An 18,005-nucleotide genomic window follows, 5' to 3' on the forward strand; every position below is an offset into this window, starting at 1 on the left:
ACCACCATTAAGTATTCACACTTAATTCAGTTTTACAAGTAGGAAAACTATTAGTATTTTATTTCACTATTAATAAAACTATTAATATTTTATTCAGTCTAAATCATATACAGGATATGTGTATGCATATGTGTGTTTATGTATATATATCAAAAGTTTTTTATTGCCATGGTTCTTTATATAGTCTAAAATAATAATTATTATTCAGAATCTTGAGACCATATCAGTTTACCATTTAGTCATCTGATCTTGGATTTTAACTTATTATATAATTTTGGAAGCACAGAATGAAGAGTTATCTGTGATTAGGGTCTTCTGGGTTTTTAAATCATTATCTTATTTAAGTGAACTTTAAAAAAAAATTGAGGTAATATCAATACACATTAAGTATTAAGTATCCCATTAAGTAAAATTTTATATGTTAATTTTATATATAGTTAATGTGTGTCTATATCAATATATATAGCGGAGAAGGCAATGGCACCCCACTCCAGTACTCTTGCCTGGAAAATCCCACGGACGGAGGAGCCTGCTAGGCTGCAGTCCATGGGGTCACGAAGAGTCGGACACGACTGAGCGACTTCACTCTCACTTTTCACTTTCATGCATTGGAGAAGGAAATGGCAACCCACTCCAGTGTTCTTGCCTGGAGAATCCCAGGGACGGGGGAGCCTGGTGGGCTGCCGTCTAGGGGGTTGCACAGAGTCGAACACGACTGAAGCGACTTAGCAGCATATCAATATATAGACATATATAGTTAATGTTGTGTATGGAAGCATCATTGTGGCTAAAGCAGTGGTTTTATTATCTATGTCAGAGTATAGAGTAGTTACAGGAGACCTGGGTTTGATCTGTGGGTCAGGAAGATCCCCTGGAGAAGGAAATGGCAACCCATTCCAGTATTCTTACCTAAAAAATCCCATGGACGAGGAGTCTGGTGGGCTACACCCCATGGGGTCTCGAAGAGTTGGACACGACTGAGTGACTGACGCTCATAGTCCTTCAGATATATGGAGAAGAGCTACCTGATAATGATCCAAGCCTAAGCAGTATGTTTTAACTTTTCTTAAAAAGTGCTTGTGAGACAAAAAGTAGAAAAGATCCTGGATTAGAGTCCTTGTATTTGGCAATAAGGGGCTTCCCCGGTGGCTCGATGGTAAAGAATCTGCCTGCCAATACAGGAGATGTGGGTTTGATCCCTGGTTTAGGAAGATCCCCTGGAGGAGGAAATGGCAACCCACTCCAGTATTCTTCCCTGGGAAATACCACAGACAGAGGAGCCTGGTGGGCTGCAGTCCATGGGGCCACAAAGGGTCAGACACGACTGAGTATGCATTTGGCAATAAAGATGGTTAGGAGGTAATATGAACAATAACTGACCAAGCTGGGCCACTTATTAGATTCCCTTGGCTTAGGATGGGTACTACCCTGAGGCCCTGACCCTGGAGACTTTCAGTCACCACAATCTGGGCTGGACCTTACCCTCTCTTTTCAAAGCTCACAAGCAGGTGGTCAGTCAGATCTTAACTGAGCAATTGGGCTGATGACTGTGGCACCAGTAAACACTGCAGTTTTATGATGAGTGAACGAAGAGATCCTGGAAGATGCTGTATAGCTGGGACCAGAGACAGGAACCCTATCTCTATGGACCTGACTAGTGTTTTCATAGAAATAGAATTTGATAGGAGGTGCATGTGAGAGTAATTTAGGAAGACTAATGATGGAATTTAGTGACTTGAATTACAGAGAAGGGAGAGGATGGAATAAAAGATGCTTTGAACTTGCATATCAGGCAGTGTGATGCCTTTGATAGCTACAACATAATTTAGAGGGGTTGAGGTGGGTGGTTTAGTTTCAGAAAACTAAGATCATGGCATCTGGTCCCATTACTTCATGGCAAATAGATGGGGAAACAATGGAAACAGTGAGAGACTTTATTTTCTGGGGCTCCAAAATCACTGCAGATGGTGACTGCAGCCATGAAATTAAAAGACGCTTACTCCTTGGAAGAAGAGTTATGACCAACCTAGACAGCATATTAAAAAGCAGAGACATTACTTTGCCCACAAAGGTCCGTCTAGTCAAAGCTATGATTTTTCCAGTAGTCATGAATGGATGTGAGAATTGGACTATAAAGAAAGCTGAGCACCAAAGAATTGATGCTTTTGAACTGTGGTGTTGGAGAAGACTCTTGAGAGTCCCTTGGACTGCAAGGAGATCCAACCAGTCCATCCTAAAGGAGATCAGTCCTGAGTATTCATTGGAAGGAGTGATGCTGGAGCTGAAACTCCAATACTTTGGCCACCTGATGTGAAGAACTGACTCACTGGAAAAATCCCTGATGCTGGGAAATATTTGAAGGCAGGAGGAGAAGCAGACGACAGAGCATGAGATGGTTGGATGGCATCACTGACTCAATGGACATGAGTTTGAATAAACTTTGGGAATTGGTGATGGACAGGGAGGCCTGGCGTGCTGCAGTCCATGGGGTCACAAAGAGTCGGAGACAACTGAACGACTGAACTGAATTGAGCTGAATCAAGCCAGGCTTCAGCAGTATGTGAACTGTGAACTTCCAGATATTCAAGCTGGTTTTAGAAAAGGCAGGGGAACCAGAGATCAAATTGCCAACATCCGCTGGATCATCAAAAAAGCAAGAGAGTTCCAGAAAAACATCTATTTCTGCTTTATTGACTATGCCAAAGCCTTTGACTGTGTGGATCACAGTCAACTGTGGAAAATTCTGAAAGAGATGGGAATACCAGACCACTTGACCTGCCTCTTGAGAAACTTATATGCAGATCAGGAAGCAACAGTTAGAACTGGACATGGAACAACAGACTGGTTCCAAATAGGGAAAGAAGTACGTCAAGGTTGTATATTGTCACCCTGCTTATTTCACTTATATGCAGACTACATCATGAGAAATGCTGGACTGGAAGAAGCACAAGCTAGAATCAAGGTTGCTGGGAGAAATATCAATAACCTCAGATATGCAGATGACACTGCCCTTATGGCAGAAAGTGAAGAGGAACTAAAAAGCTTCTTGATTTAAGTGAAAGAGGAGAGTGAAAAAGTTGGCTTAAAGCTCAACATTCTGAAAACGAAGATCATGGCATCTGGTCCCATCACTTCATGGGAAATAGATGGGGAAACAGTGGAAACAGTGTCAGACTTTATTTTTCTGGGCTCCAAAATCACTGCAGATGGTGACTGCAGCCATGAAATTAAAAGACGCTTACTCCTTGAAAGGAAAGTTACGACCAACCTAGATGGCATATTGAAAAGCAGAGACATCAGTTTGCCAGCAAAGATCCGTCTAGTCAAGGCTATGGTTTTTCCAGTGGTCATGTATGGATGTGAGAGTTGAACTGTGAAGAAAGCTGAGCGCCGAAGAATTGATGCTTTTGAACTGTGGTTTTGGAGAAGACTCTTGAGAGTCCCTTGGACTGCAAGGAGATCTAACCAGTCCATCCTAAAGGAGATCAGTCCTGGGTGTTCTTTGGAAGGAACAATGCTGATGCTGAAACTCCAGAACTTTGGCCACCTCATGTGAAGAGTTGACTCATTGGAAAAGACTCTGATGCTGGGAGGGATTGGGGGCAGGAGGAGAAGGGGACGACAGAGGATGAGATGGCTGGATGGCATCACCGACTCGATGGATGTGAGTTTGAGAGAACTCTGGGAGTTGGTGATGGACAGGGAGGCCTGGTGTGCTACGATTCATGGGGTTACAGAGTCAGACACGACTGAGCAACTGAACTGAACTGAGGTAGGTGGATATCAGAGATGAAATGAATATGGTGGAGGGGCAGGTAAATAGGGAGAATACAGAGGCAAAAAAAGAGAAGGTCTTCTGACCTGCCCGTACAGGTCAGAAGGCTGTAGGGACAGGCTTTGACAACTAAACTTTGCCTTACTGTTCATTCCAATGTAAAATTATCTCATGTACTATTGTAAGCAAGTCGTGCAGTATATTGCCAATTCTTATATAAAAGGGGTGCTAGATTTCATAAATCCTATTGAATTTTATAAGCAAGATAGGAAATGGCAACCCACTCCAGTGTTCTTGCCTGGAGAATCCCGCTGACGGGGGAGCCTGGTGGGCTGCCGTCTGTGGGGTCGCACAGAGTCGGACAGGACTGAAGCGACTTAGCAGCAGCAGCAGCAGCAGTAGTCATAGTATTCATTTACAAAACACCGTTTGAAAATGATGGTTTGGGTTGCTTCCACTTCTTGCTTCTGTCAGTATTCATGGACATCTGTTTGTGTGGACATGTTTTCATGACTTCTTGAATAAATACCTGAGAGTGGGATGGATGGGTTATGTAGTAAATGTATGTTTAACTTGGTAAAAAGCTGTCACACTGTTTTCCATACCAGCTGTAACATTTAGCCCTCCCACAAGCAGTTTGAGAGTTCTGGTTACTGCATATCTTCTGCAACACTTGGTATTATCTGTCTTTCCAATTTTAGCCACTTCAGCATATATATGGTGATAATTACACTGTGGTTTTATTATGTGTTTCTCTGAAGACTAGTGTTGAGAATTTTTAATGTGTTAATTGGCCATTCATGTATCTTCGTTGAAGTGTTAGTTCACCCATTTGAAACCATATTTTTAAATTGGATTTTGCACACTAAAAAAATTGAATTGACTGTCTTACTTTGGCGTATGTTCTTTATATATTCTGCATACAATTCCTTTGGATGTATTTTGCAAAAATTTTCTTCCAGTCCATGGCTTGGCTTTTTCTTAACTATATGTTTTAGAAGCAAAAACTTTTTCACCTTCATGAAGTTCATTTATGTCAGCATTTTCTTTTTTAGTTTCTACTTGTAGTGTCCTATTTAAGAAATCTTTTCTTAACTTGATGTCATAAAGGTTTTCTCATGTTTTTCTTGTAGAAATTTTAAAGTTTCAGCTGTTCCATTTAGGCCTGAGATCCATTTTGATTTAATTTTTATGTATGATGTAAGATAAGGGTTGAGGTTTTCTTAATGTTTTTTGATACTTATATTTGCCTGTTCCAGAACCATTTATTGAAAAGAATATTTTTTATCCGTTAAGTTACCTTAGCATATTTATTAAAAAAATCAGTAGACTATATTTGGGCTTCCCTCATAGCTCAGTTGATAAAGAATCTGCCTGCAATCCAGGAGACCCGGGTTTGATTCCTGGGTCAGGAAGATCCACTGGAGAAGGGATAGGCTACTCACTCCAGTATTTTTGGGCTTCGCCTGTGGCTCAGCTGGTAAAGAATCCGCATGCAATGCCAGGGACCTGGGTTTGATCCCTGGATTGGGAAAATTCCCTGGAGAAGGGAGAGGCTACCTACTCTAGTATTCTGGCCTGGAGTATTCCACAGACTCTATAGTCCAGGGAGTCTCAAAGAGTCGGACACAACTGAGGGACTCTTCACGCTTTACTTAGACTATATTTGTTTCAGGTCTGTTTCTGAACTCTCTTTTGTTCTGTTGATCTACATGTCAGTTCTTAATACCAATACCCTGTGGTTTTATAGTAAAACCCATGTAGTGTAAATCCCTCACCTTTTTCTGTATTAAAATTATTTAACTCTTCTATGTCTTTTCTTTTCCATATAAATTCTAAAATCAGCTTGTCAGTATTAGGGTTTGATTAGAATTGTGTTGGATCTGTGGATCAGTTTGGGAGGGTTTGCTATCTTAATGTTGAGCCTTCCAAACCATGAACATGGTATAGCTCAGAATTGATTTAGGTCTTTTACTATTTTTCTTTGTAGGGTTAAGTATCCTTTTGTGTTTTCAGTGTACAGGTCATGCATAGCCTTCATTAAATATATTCCTAAGTATTTTATTTTTTGATGATACGTGATAAGTTTTTAACTACTTCATTCTATAAAAGCAGATTTGAAATAAGTTAAACAGTATTGCCAGGGTTACTGTTGGTAGAATTAGAAGGAACAATTATTTATAAAACAAGGAAAAACAGGATAAGTATGATTTGTGAGAAAAGTTCACATTTCATTCATATGAATTCAAAAAATTGACATTTTGTAACTTGATATCTTTGTGAGAAACTAGTCATGTGTCAATATATGCTTTTCCTTTCTTAGAAAAGTGTTCTTTTAACTTCCAAGAGTTTCATGAATGCAGTACTATTCAAGTGACCCAAATTCTTGTTGAGGTCCTATCTTACAAAGACATGTGCTATTTCAGCATATTTTATGATATGTGCCAGATTTGGGGGAGGCTGGGGTTGGGTTTTGGTGCCATTTATATGAGCCTTAAAAGAATATCAGATGTTTTGTTGCAGTTACTTGAGATGTTTGATTCTTGAGATCAATTCAGGTTCTTACTGGTTAGGATCAATCCGAACCATTCATTTGAATTCATCTACCATTTTTCTCATTAGCAAGTTACATAGGTCTGTTAAGCTATTTCTTTTTTAAAATTAAAAAAAAAATTATATAATAGGCCACGCACTGTGGCATATGGGGTTCTAGTTCCTGACTATGGATTTAACTTGTGCCTCCTGCAGTGAAAGAACAGAGTTTTAACCCTTGAACTGCCAATGAAGTCCTCAGTTTCTTCTTAATTATTTTACTTGTAATGAATTTTATAAAAGTCAAGACATTGTAAAATAAGACTTCAGAGCTAAGAGCTTTCTTGCCTCTTCCAACTTCTCCACAGCGAGCTTTGCACAATGAAACAGGGAGCACCCTGTAACAAAGGCATTTTGGATAAGGCATGCATCCAGAAGCTGAAGGGAGAGCTGTATGGACCATAACTTTTATACAAACTGATCAGCTGCCATCTGTGCGCAAAGCCCTGTGATCAGCAGAGACCCGTTCGTGCCACTGATGGCATTGAGTAGACTGATAGCAGCGGATCAGTTTAGCTGAGCTGTCCTCCAGCAGCTGGTCACGAGGACACAGACCCCACCAAAGTGTAGTCATCATCACTGTTCAGTCCTTTGCTGGGTAGATTGTGGCAGAGACAAAAGCTGCTTGCTCTCTTCACCCCCATACAGCGAGGTAAGAGCCACCTTTTTTCTCTAGAAGGGAAAAATAAGGGCAAAAGCAGCCTCTTTCAACTTTTCCCATGTTGTTTGGATGTATATGTATGCTCATCTTTTCCAGGATAATTGTTCCAGCCAGGTGTACAGTTCAGCATCCCTTTGGTGGTTGAGAGTAGTGTGTGTAGTACAGGTTGGGTAAATGTCAGTACCAAAACCGCCCTGCTCGGCACATCTAAGCATTTGACCTTGAAGACACAGAGGAGAACAGACACTGCAGATTTCCCTACTTGCCCTTGACTTACAAGAGTGGATAATGAATTAATAGAAATTGATAAGGAGTGACTGTCAGGCAGCTGCTGTGGTCATGAGGCTGGTATGCGGAAACAGTGCCCGCTTGCACAGCATGCGTAACTCTGAACTGCAGCCAGGAGGGGTGGGTGGGTCACTGAAGCAGGAAATTGGCCGCCGAGAGGAATGCCGGCTCCCCACACAGGCTGCAGCTCGGTGCACCCAGGGAGAGAAAACACAGGGACGATGGGGCGAGCTGGTGGCTGCAGAGACCCGGCTCCTCTAGCAGGAGGCAGCGCTCTTGCTTCAGAGGTACTGAAGACAGTGCAGGTTAGATTTTATTTTAAGGGATCAAAATGTTCATAGCGTAAGTAGCAGATGTCTAGTTCTTATATAGTTAAATAGACCACGGGCTACAGAGCGGGGAAAACATAAAACATAGCTCTGAGGCCTTCCCCTAACAGGTTTTTTTTTTTTTTTTATTGCGCTCTATTTTTATAAGCAAAGGTTAAATGTGGAGATTCGCTCTGCAGAGGAGCAAACCTCTGTTCATCTGTGCGGGGTGATGATTATTAGAATACTTCTAAATGAGCCTCCAAAAAGCTGCCTGTTTCATTTTCCCAGTTACTTCTGAAATAGCCTGTTCCAGGCCACAGTTTAAGAACCGTTTGTAATTTAGACACACACAACTTCAGTGTGTACGTTTTTAGTATAAATAGCTGTTACTTTTTTTTTTTTTTTCTTGGCTTGTTTGTTAAACTAATGAGTGAGGACTAAATATTTTTTAAAAGATTAAGTGATGCCTTTCAAACCATTTTGCTCTTCTGTTAAAATGTATTCCTGTAGAGTCTACTGATTTTGAGAATGGAATTGATTGCATCAGCAGTTACTTGTTAGATTTTTCTTTTTCTTAACTGTTTATGCTGTTCTGGTATCTAAAGACAGTTTTTCATGTGAGTATTTTTGGTAAGTCCTACATAGATATTATTGGTTTTGTTTTAGGAGCATCAGGCCAGTCATTTATTTTAAATCTCAGTACATTTTAGCAACTGTACTCATTTTTTAGAAATGAAGATATGAAGAATCGGTATCGGAGAATCACATATTTAAACATTCTGTAAATTAGGACTGCCCACCAGTGTAGACGCAGTCTGATGGCTGTGTGGATGTAGCCTGACATGAAAAAGTTTACATTCCAGTACTGAGGAGTTGCATTCCACTGGGCAGTTCTGACGCACAGCAGGAATGCGGGGGCCCTTGTATACAAAGGGCAAGTTTAGGGACACTGACAGAAGAGGCTTCTGTGCTCAGCCACTCACTGCCTTTTGTAGACACACACAGTGCTAGAAGCGCTCAGGACTCAACTTGGATGGGAAAATGTGGTCACAGAAGCACAGGGCAAGGTGGCCTGACCTCAGAAAGAGCCTGCGGAACCCTGCCCGGTGAATCACGGCTTGTGGGTATCTGTGACAACTAGGTAAGATTTGATACCTGCGGACAACTGGGGTTTCTTGTCGTGAACCTTGGACTTGAAAGTTTATCAGACTATTAACATTTTTTTTTTCTATTTTACATTATATAGGAGACTACATTTAGTAAATTTTTTGTCCGTGTATATTTTAATTTTTAGTTTGTTCTGTAAGGGAAAAAAAGCTTAATGGGAATGAAAATCTGGATTGTTAAACTGTTTTTGGAACAACCATTCTTCAATTCGTTTTACTGAGGACTGTGAACATTTAGCTATCTTGTATTTGTTATGCTGCAGGTAGTCTTTTCATTAATCATTTTCTGTGAGTTTAACTTAAAAAAATATCACAGAGAACCAATAGTTGACCTAAAGTGAGTCTGCATCACTTCTGGTTGTCATCTTTGGTGGTTTAGTCTAAGATTATCAGGATGTTCTGAAATTACATTGAGATTAATAGTTGAAAGCCAGGCTATATGCTGCCCTTTGACAGAACAATTTAGAAGGATTTAGAGACTATAGTAGTTAAATATTCACACTGTGTAGAATCAGAAGCCTAATGGTGTTCTTACAACACAAATGCCCTACTTCTCTGTTTCTCCTTATCTCTTTCTAACTTTGTGGACTTTTGTGAAAGGCTGGCATCAAGTGTAGAAAGAGCTAACAGGTTTTTTAACTATTCAGACCAAGTCTTATTGATAACTGTTACCTACATCTTTTTTTGAAAGACAGTTAAATAAATATTTGTGTCTCATACACAAATGCATGTGTACATAGAAAGGCTGAAGTTGCCAGAAGACAATTTTTTAAAGAATTTAAATTCAGAGTTTAAAAAAAGCTGTGTCACTTTAAAAATTAAGGAGCTTAAATTTTAAAAATATCTTTGTTTATCTTGGAACGCCATATTATGAGTGCCATTTCAAAGAAGCAGATGTGCTAGTAGTTGAATTTCTGGCAGCAGCTGCCTGAGGAGGCTTGGTTTTTATAGATTTGACTTTCAAACCTTTGACTCTCCCAGGGTAACCCTCAAACACTTGATGGTCATTTGTAATTTTGCTGAATTCGAATTGCTTTCTGAATCGCAAAAGCTGATTTGTCTTTTTCACTCAACTAGCCAGTGAGTGAGCCAACCCCTGAGAATCCACCTTTCCACAGAGCTCTGTTCCCCACTTATTGTTGCATTATGCTTTACAGGTAAATGTGATGCCCTATAGCAGTATTCCTGAGGATATCTGGGAATTATTACTCATACATGTCAAGCTTACAAGGACCAGAGTTTTTATATTATTGAGTGTGGAAAAGGGCTGTTGAAGAAAGTGAGAGGCTGAGGTCAGTGTAGATCACAGAACCATGCCATGAAGCCTGATGGTGATTTGGGGCATCTCTTTTAACCTATTTTGAGGTAGCTTGGCTTTGTTTTCCCGCTTATGGAATGAAAATTGAACATTTCTCATGAGCAGAGTAGGATGGTGGGTCATACATATTAAAACTCCTTGGGGGCCTTTTTCTAAATCAAAATGTTTGAGGGCCTTTGATGTAGCACATTGGATTCTGGCATAGCTTCATGTGTGAAGCTGAAGGGGAAAAAAAGGCCAGGAGACCCTGTACTATATGATTTTCTAAGTTTTTTTTCTCAACTCTGACATTCAAGAAATTCATTTTGTTTTTGAGATGCATTATAGTCAGGAAATATGACATTCTTTTTATGAAACTCATAGTTCGCTATTCTGCCTGTTATCACCAACCTCTTGTGTACTCATCTTCCATAGAATATAAACTAAGAATAGGGGTGACATTTAGTGAGTTTCTTGTAACCTCTGTGTTGGTTGCATAGTTTATGAGTTTGAGCAAACTCTGGGAGATAGTGAAAGACAGGGAAGCCTGGGGTGCTGCAGTCTATGGAACTGCAAAGAGTTGAACATGACTTAGCAAGTGAACAATATTGATTATGTAGTTTGTGTCCAGTAAGCTTTGGAAGACAAATAGGAAGCAGAATTGTACATGAGTGAGCATCTTTCTCTTTCTCCCACTTTCTCCATATATATATGAAGACTGGGCTGGCACAATGGGGAGACCCTCTAATTTATGACCAGGAATAAAATAAAAATGGAATAATGCTGGGTGAAAGAAAATGTGGGTATAATTGACTCTTCAGAACTGATTTCAGGCTACCAGGGATGAAGGATGGAAGATAAATTGGGAATTTGGGGGTAGGTATATATACATGCTGTTACATGTAAAATTGGACTTCCCAGGTGGTGCTGGTGTTAAAGAGTCCGCCTGCAATGCAGGAGACACAGAGACAAGAGTTTGATCCCTGAGCTGGAAAGATCCCCTGGAGTAGGAAGTGGCAATCATTCCAGTATTCTTGCCTGGAAAATTCCTTGGACAGAGGAGCCTGGCGAGCTACAGTCCATGGGGTCACAAAGAGTCAGACACGATTGAGTGACTGAGCACATATATTAAATGGATAAACAACACTAACCTACTATATAGCACAGGGAACTCTGCTCAGTATTTTGTAATAACCTAAATGAGAAAAGAATCTGAAAAAGAGTAGGTAAATGTGTAAGTATAACTGAAACGTTTGGCTGCACACCTGAAACTAACACAGTATTGTTAATCAACTGCACTCCAATATAAAATAAAAACTATAAGCAAGGAAACTATAAGCAAGGTGAAAAGACAGCCTTCAGGATGGGAGAAAATAATGGCAAATGAAGCGACTGACAAAGAATTAATCTCAAAAATATACAAGCAACTCCTGCAGCTCAATTCCAGAAAAATAAACAACACAATCAAAAAATGGGCCAAAGAACTAAACAGGCATTTCTCCAAAGAAGACATACAGATGGCTAACAAACACATGAAAAGATGCTCAACGTCGCTCATTATCAGAGAAATGCAAATCAAAACCACAATGAGGTACCATTTCACGCCAGTCAGAATGGCTGCTATCAAAAACTCTACAAACAATAAATGCTGGAGAGGGTGTGGAGGAAAGGGAACCCTCTTACGCTGTTGGTGGGAATGCAAACTTGTACAGCCACTATGGAGAACAGTATGGAGATTCCTTAAAAAACTGGAGATAGAACTGCCTTATGACCCAGCAATCCCACTGCTGGGCATACACACCGAGGAAACCAGAATTGAAACCAAATTGAAAGAGCACGTGTACCCCAATGCTCATTGCAGCACTGTTTACAATAGCCAGGACATGGAAGCAACCTAGATGTCCATCAGCAGATGAATGGATAAGAAAGCTGTGGTACATATATACAATGGAGTATTATTCAGCCATTAAGAAGAATACATTTGAATCAGTTCTAATGAGCTGGATGAAACTGGAGCCTATTATACAGAGCGAAGTAAGCCAGAAAGAAAAACACCAATACAGTGTACTAACGCATATATATGGAATTTAGAAAGACGGTAACGATAACCCTGTATGCGAGACAGCAAAAGGGACACAGATGTATAGAACAGTCTTTTGGACTCTGTGGGAGAGGGAGAGGGTGGGATGATTTGGGAGAATGGCGTTGAAACATGTATATTATCATATATGAAATGGATTGCCAGTCCAGGTTCTATCACTTCATTGCGGACTTAGTATAGAAAAGAGATTGATTCCAAGTTAATCAGTGGTGTAGTTCAGTCATCAAACTTAACTTCCTTTGCCCCTAACGTGTGTTCTTTTTTGGGCAAAGTGGAATTACTACTTTTTTAAATTGAAGTCCTGAATTTTGCCAAAAAACTCAAAACCCCTAAAACAAACAAAAGTCTTGATAAGTTTCTCTGATAATACATTTTTAAAGAAATTGTGAATATGCTCATGTGTAGCACATAAAATATGTTATTTTAATCATTTAAATAGTGTTACTTACAATCACACTATTGTGCAATTAATTACCACTGCTGCTGCTGCTAAGTCGCGTCAGTCGTGTCCGACTCTGTGCAACCCCATAGATGGCAGCCTACCAGGCTCCTCCGTCCCTGGGATTCTCCAGGCAAGAATACTGGAGTGGGTTGCCATTTCCTTCTCCAACGCATAAAAGTAAAAAGTGAAAGTGAAGTCGCTCAGTCTGTCCGACTCTTTGCAACCCCATGGACTGCAGCCTACCAGGCTCCTCCGTCCCTGGGATTCTCCAGGCAAGAGTACTGGAGTGGGGTGCCATTGCCTTCTCCTGCTGCTGCTAAGTTGCTTCAGTTGTGTCCGACTCTGTGCGACCCCGTAGATGGCAGCCCACCAGGCTCCCCCATCCCTGGGATTCTCCAGGCAAGAACACTGGAGTGGGTTGCCATTTCCTTCTCCAATATATGAAAGTGAAAAGTGAAAGTGAAGTCACTCAGTCGTGTCTGACTCTAGCGACCCTATGGACTGCAGCCTACCAGGCTCCTCCATCCATGGGATTTTCTAGGCAAGAGTACTGGAGTGGGGTGCCATTGCCTTCTCCGTTGCCTTCTCCTACTTGTCTCCAAAACTTATGTTCCATAGCTCCAAACAGAAACTTTGTAGCTGTTAGGCATTCCCCTAAGGCCTGGAAACCTCAAGTTTACTTTCTGTCTTTATGAATTTGCCTATTCTAGATATCTCATGTAGGTGGAATCTTATACCATATTTGTCATTTTGTGACTGGCTGTGGCACTTAGCATAATGCTTTCAAGGCTTATCCATGTTGTAACACTTATGAGCTCTTTAGTCCTTTTCATAGCTGAATAATATTCCATTGTCTGTATATATCACATTTTGTTTATCACTCATCTGTTGATGGACACTTGTGGCGTTTTTCACCTTTTGTTATTGCAGAGAGTGCTGCAGTGAAAACTGGTGTACAAATGTTTGGGTCTGTATTTTTAATATTTTTTGGATGTTTATCCAGGAGTGGAATTGCTGGGTCTTCTGTTCATTCTATGTGTAACTTTTAGAGGAACTACCAAACTCTTTTTCACAGTTATGGCACCGTTTTACATTTCCAGAAAGGTTCCAGTCTCTCTTCAACACTTGCTATTTTTTGTTGTTGTTATTATAGCCATTCTAGTATCTCATTCACATGCAGTATCAGATGTGAAATGGTATCTCAATGTGAGTTTTTGTTTCGTGTGTGGTATGTTTGTGTGTGTTAAGATTTGTTTATTTTTGGCTGTCTGGGTCTGTGTTGCTGTGCTCGGGCTTTGTCTAGTTGCTGCAGTGGGAGCTACTCTTTGGGTGTTCCGGCTTCTCATTGCAGTGATTTCTCTTGTTGCTGAGCATGGGCTCTAGGCACATGGGCTTCGGTAGCTTTGTTGCTCGAGGCATGTTGAATCTTCCCAGATCAGGGATTGAACCTGTGTCCCCTGCATTGGCAGGTGTATTCTTAACTGCTAGACCACCAGGGAAGCCCATTTTGTGTTTTTATTTATTTATTTTTCTGTAGAAAGCATAGCCAAGATTTATTAAGCTGTAGTACACTACAGGGGAGAAGGCAATGGCACCCCACTCCAGTACTCTTGCCTGGAAAATCCCGTGGACGGAGGAGCCTGGTGCGCTGCAGTCCATGGGGTCACTAGGAGTCGGACATGACTGAGCGACTTCACTTTCACTTTTCACTTTACTGCATTGGAGAAGGAAATGGCAACCCACTCCAGTGTTCTTGCCTGGAGAATCCCAGGGATGGGGGAGCCTGGTGGGCTGCCGTCTATGGGGTCACACAGAGTCGGACACGACTGACGTGACTTAGCAGCAGCAGCCGTACACTACAGTCTGAGGGAGAGTGGGCAACTTGGTGAGAAGCTCCTTGTGTTTTTGATTTACTTTTTTCTAATAACTAAGGATGTTGAGCAACTTTTCGTGTGTTTGTCAGCCATTTGGAGAAAAGTCTATTCAAGTCCTTTGCCTATTTTTTAATTGGGTTGTCTTTTTGTTATTGAGTTGTAGGAATTATGTACTCTGGATCTTAAACCCTTCTCAGATACATGCTTTACAAATATTTTCTCCTATTTTGTAGATTGTGTTATTCATTTTTTGATAATGTCCTTTGCACCAAAGTTTTTAATTTTGGTGAAGTTCATTTAATTTTCCTTTTGCTGCTGATGCTTTTGATGTCATATCTGAGTCCATTGTCAAATCCAAGGTAATGAAGACTCATCCTTGTTTGTTTTCTTTTTTTTTCCCCTTAGAGTTTTATCATTTTTGGCATTCTTACTTAGTCAGTGCTCCATTTTCAGTTTAATTTTGTATGTCACGAGATGTAAGGATCCAGCTTCATTGTTTTGGTGTACTACTTAACCCAGTAGTTTGATTTCAGCTTTGTAGTAAGTTTTGAAATCAAAACCATACTTTCTCTGACTTTGTTGCTTTTCAAGATTGTTTTGGCTAATTAGGGCCTCTTGCATTTTTGTATGAATGTAAAGATTGCTTTTTCCATTTCTGCAAAAAAATGTTTTGGGGAGGATTTTGATGGAGATTCCATTGAATTTGTAGGCCACTTTGTGTAGTCTCTTTGTTGTTCACTTCCTAAGTCATGTCCAACTCTTTGCAACCCCATAGACTGCAGCATGCCAGGCTCCTCTGTCCTCCACTATCTCCCAGAGTTTTCTCAGTCATGTCCATTAAATTGGTGAAGGTATCTAACCATCTCATCCTCTATTGCCTCCTCCTTTTGCCTTCCGTCTTTCCCAGCATCAGGGTCTTTTCTAATGAGTCAGCTCTTTGCATCAGGTGGCCAAAGTATTGGAGCTTCAGCATCAATCCTTCCAATGAATATTCAGGGTTGATTTCCTTTAGGATTGACTGTTTTGATCTCTTTGCAGTCCTGGGGACTCTCAAGAGTCTTCTCCAGCACCACATTTTGAAAGCATCAATTCTTCGGTGCTCAGCCTTCTTTATGGTCCAACTCTCACACGTGTACATGACTACTGGAAAATCCATAGCTTTAACTATACAGACTTTTGTCAGCAAAGTGATGTCTCTGCTTTTTAATGTGCTGTCTAGGTTTGTCATAGCTTTCCTTCCAAGGAGCAAGTGTCTTTTAATTTCATGTCTGCAGTCACTGTCTGTAGTGGTTTTGGAGCCCAAGAAAATAAAATCTGTCTCTGTTTCCACTTTTTCCCCTTCTGTTTGCCATGAAGGGATGATACCAGATGCCATGATCTTAGTGTTTTGAATGTTGAGTTTCAAGGCAGCTTTTTCACTCTTCATTATTATTTAATATACTTATCCAAGGCCCAGAGAGATGAAGTGACTTGCTCAAGATCACACAGCTAACTGGTAGTAGAGTGTATTGAGAAACAATATTCTCAACTACAATAGCTGCTCTCTTTCCATTATATCATCCCCTGGACTCTAAATCCCAAGTCAGTAAGGGCTTACTATGTCTTAGTTCCTTTTCACTTTCTGTCATTAGGGTGGTATCATCTGCATATCTGAGGTAGTTGATATTTCCCCTGGCAATCTTGATTCTAGCTTGTGAGTCATCTAGCCTGACATTTCGCACGATGGACTCCCCATGTAAGTTAAATGAGCTGGGTGACATTATACAGCCTTGTTGTATTCCTTTCCCAATTTTGAATCAGTCCACTGTTCCATGTCTGGTTTTAGCTGTTGCTTCTTGATCTGCATACAGGTTTCTCAGGAGACAGGTAAGGTGGTCTGGTTCTCCTGTCTCTAAGAATTTTCCACACCGTCAAAGGCTTTAGTGTAGTCAGTGAAGCAGATATACATGTTTTTTTCTGGAATTCCCTTGCTTTCTCCATTATCCAGTGAATGTTGGCAATTTGATCTCTGGTTCCTCTGCCTTTTCTAAACCCAGTTTGTACATCTGGAAGTTGTTGGTTCTCGTACTATTGAAGTATAACTTGAAGGATTTTGAGCCTAACCATGCTAACGTGAAATGAACTCAACTGTATGGTAGTTTGAGGATTCTTTGGCATTGCCCTTCTTTGGAATTGGAATGAAAACTGACCTTTTTCAGGCCTGTGGCCACTGCTGTTTTCCAAATTTGCTGGCATATTGAGTGCAGCACTATAACAGCACCATCTTTTAGGATTTGAAATAGCTCAGTTGGAAGTTCATCACCTCCACTAGCTGTGTTCATAGTAATGCTTCCTAAGGCCCACTTGACTTCACATTCCAGGATGTCCGACTCTGGTTGAGTAACCACATTATTGTGGTTATCTGGCTCCTTTAGACCTTTTTAGTATAGCTCTTTTGTGTATTCGTGCCACCTCTTTTTAATCTCTTCTTCTTCTGTTAGGTCCTTACCATTTTTGCCCTTTATGGAGCCCATCCTTGCATGAAATGTTACCTTGGTATCTCCAGGTTTTTTGAAGCTATTGCTAGTCTTTTTCATTCTATTGTTTTCCTCTGTTTCTTTGCATTGTTCATTTAAAAAGAAAGCCTTAATTATAAGGCTTAAAAACAAAAAAGATTGCGTTTGATAGGAGTAACTTCATTTCTGACAGTCGCACCAAGGAACATTTGGAGGAGAATTTAGTCAAATGACTTTGGAACAGTCTTTCTATTTCTGACTTTTCTTAAAGCCCTCAGGTATTATGAAGTGAAGTGAAGTACAGGTCACTCAGTTGTGTCCGACTCTTTGTGACAGCCTTGGACTGTAGCCCACCAGGCTCCTCTATCCATGGAATTCTCCAGGCAAGAATACTGGAGTTGGTAGCCGTTCCATTCTCCAGGGATCTTCCCAACCCAGGGATTGAACCCAGGTCTCCCGAGTTGCAGGAAGATTCTTTGCCATTTGAGCCAACAGGGAAGCCGGGGATTGTAGCTGTACTTTTAAAATTAACCAAGTTCTTATTTAGTCTGTATCATTTCTAAATTTCCTTAAGTCATGATTTTAGCAATCTAAATAATACCAACTTTCAGCTGCTGTTAATAAGACTGAGTGAAATATTCTTTTAATTATGCCTCTGGTTTTACAGGAATCCCTTTGGTTGTCCTTAAATTTTTCATTGGAAAGTTTTCAGCTCTGTGGTTTTCCCCTTAGAAACTTTTCTAGCCTAGTGCTCTATTGTAGATTTATGTGGTTTTCTATGATGGTACGTATGGTAATTTTCAGGTTTTATTTTTCCTATTGTGTCTTTCCTTTTGAGGTGTGTCTTTGTTTAATATTTGTTATTTATTATGTATGCAGTTTGCTGTGCTAATGACTTGAAAGACTTCTAGTTTTCATTTGACTTCTAACTGAAACCCGAGAACCCTTTGTTGTTTGGTCTTATCTTACATACTGTGTATATTTGATCACTTTTCACATAGAG

At 40.4% G+C, this 18,005-nt stretch overlaps 1 protein-coding gene across 15 annotated transcripts in view; it reads left to right on the forward strand.

The window, feature by feature from the left end:
* The window catches only part of RAPGEF2 (Rap guanine nucleotide exchange factor 2), a 275,244-nt gene that overhangs the window by 124,766 nt on the left and 132,473 nt on the right, over window positions 1-18,005 (forward strand). The window contains exon 1 of one of the 15 annotated variants that reach the window (XM_070386462.1): window positions 8,613-8,768. The exons of the other annotated variants lie outside the window; for them this stretch is intronic. The gene's annotated coding sequence lies outside the window, so the exon portion shown is untranslated. Of the gene's footprint in view, window positions 1-8,612; window positions 8,769-18,005 lie in introns of those variants that run through there. 15 annotated transcript variants of the gene reach the window in all.

This window comes from Bos mutus, chromosome 17, assembly GCF_027580195.1.
Source record: "Bos mutus isolate GX-2022 chromosome 17, NWIPB_WYAK_1.1, whole genome shotgun sequence".
NCBI classification, from domain to species: domain Eukaryota; kingdom Metazoa; phylum Chordata; class Mammalia; order Artiodactyla; family Bovidae; genus Bos; species Bos mutus.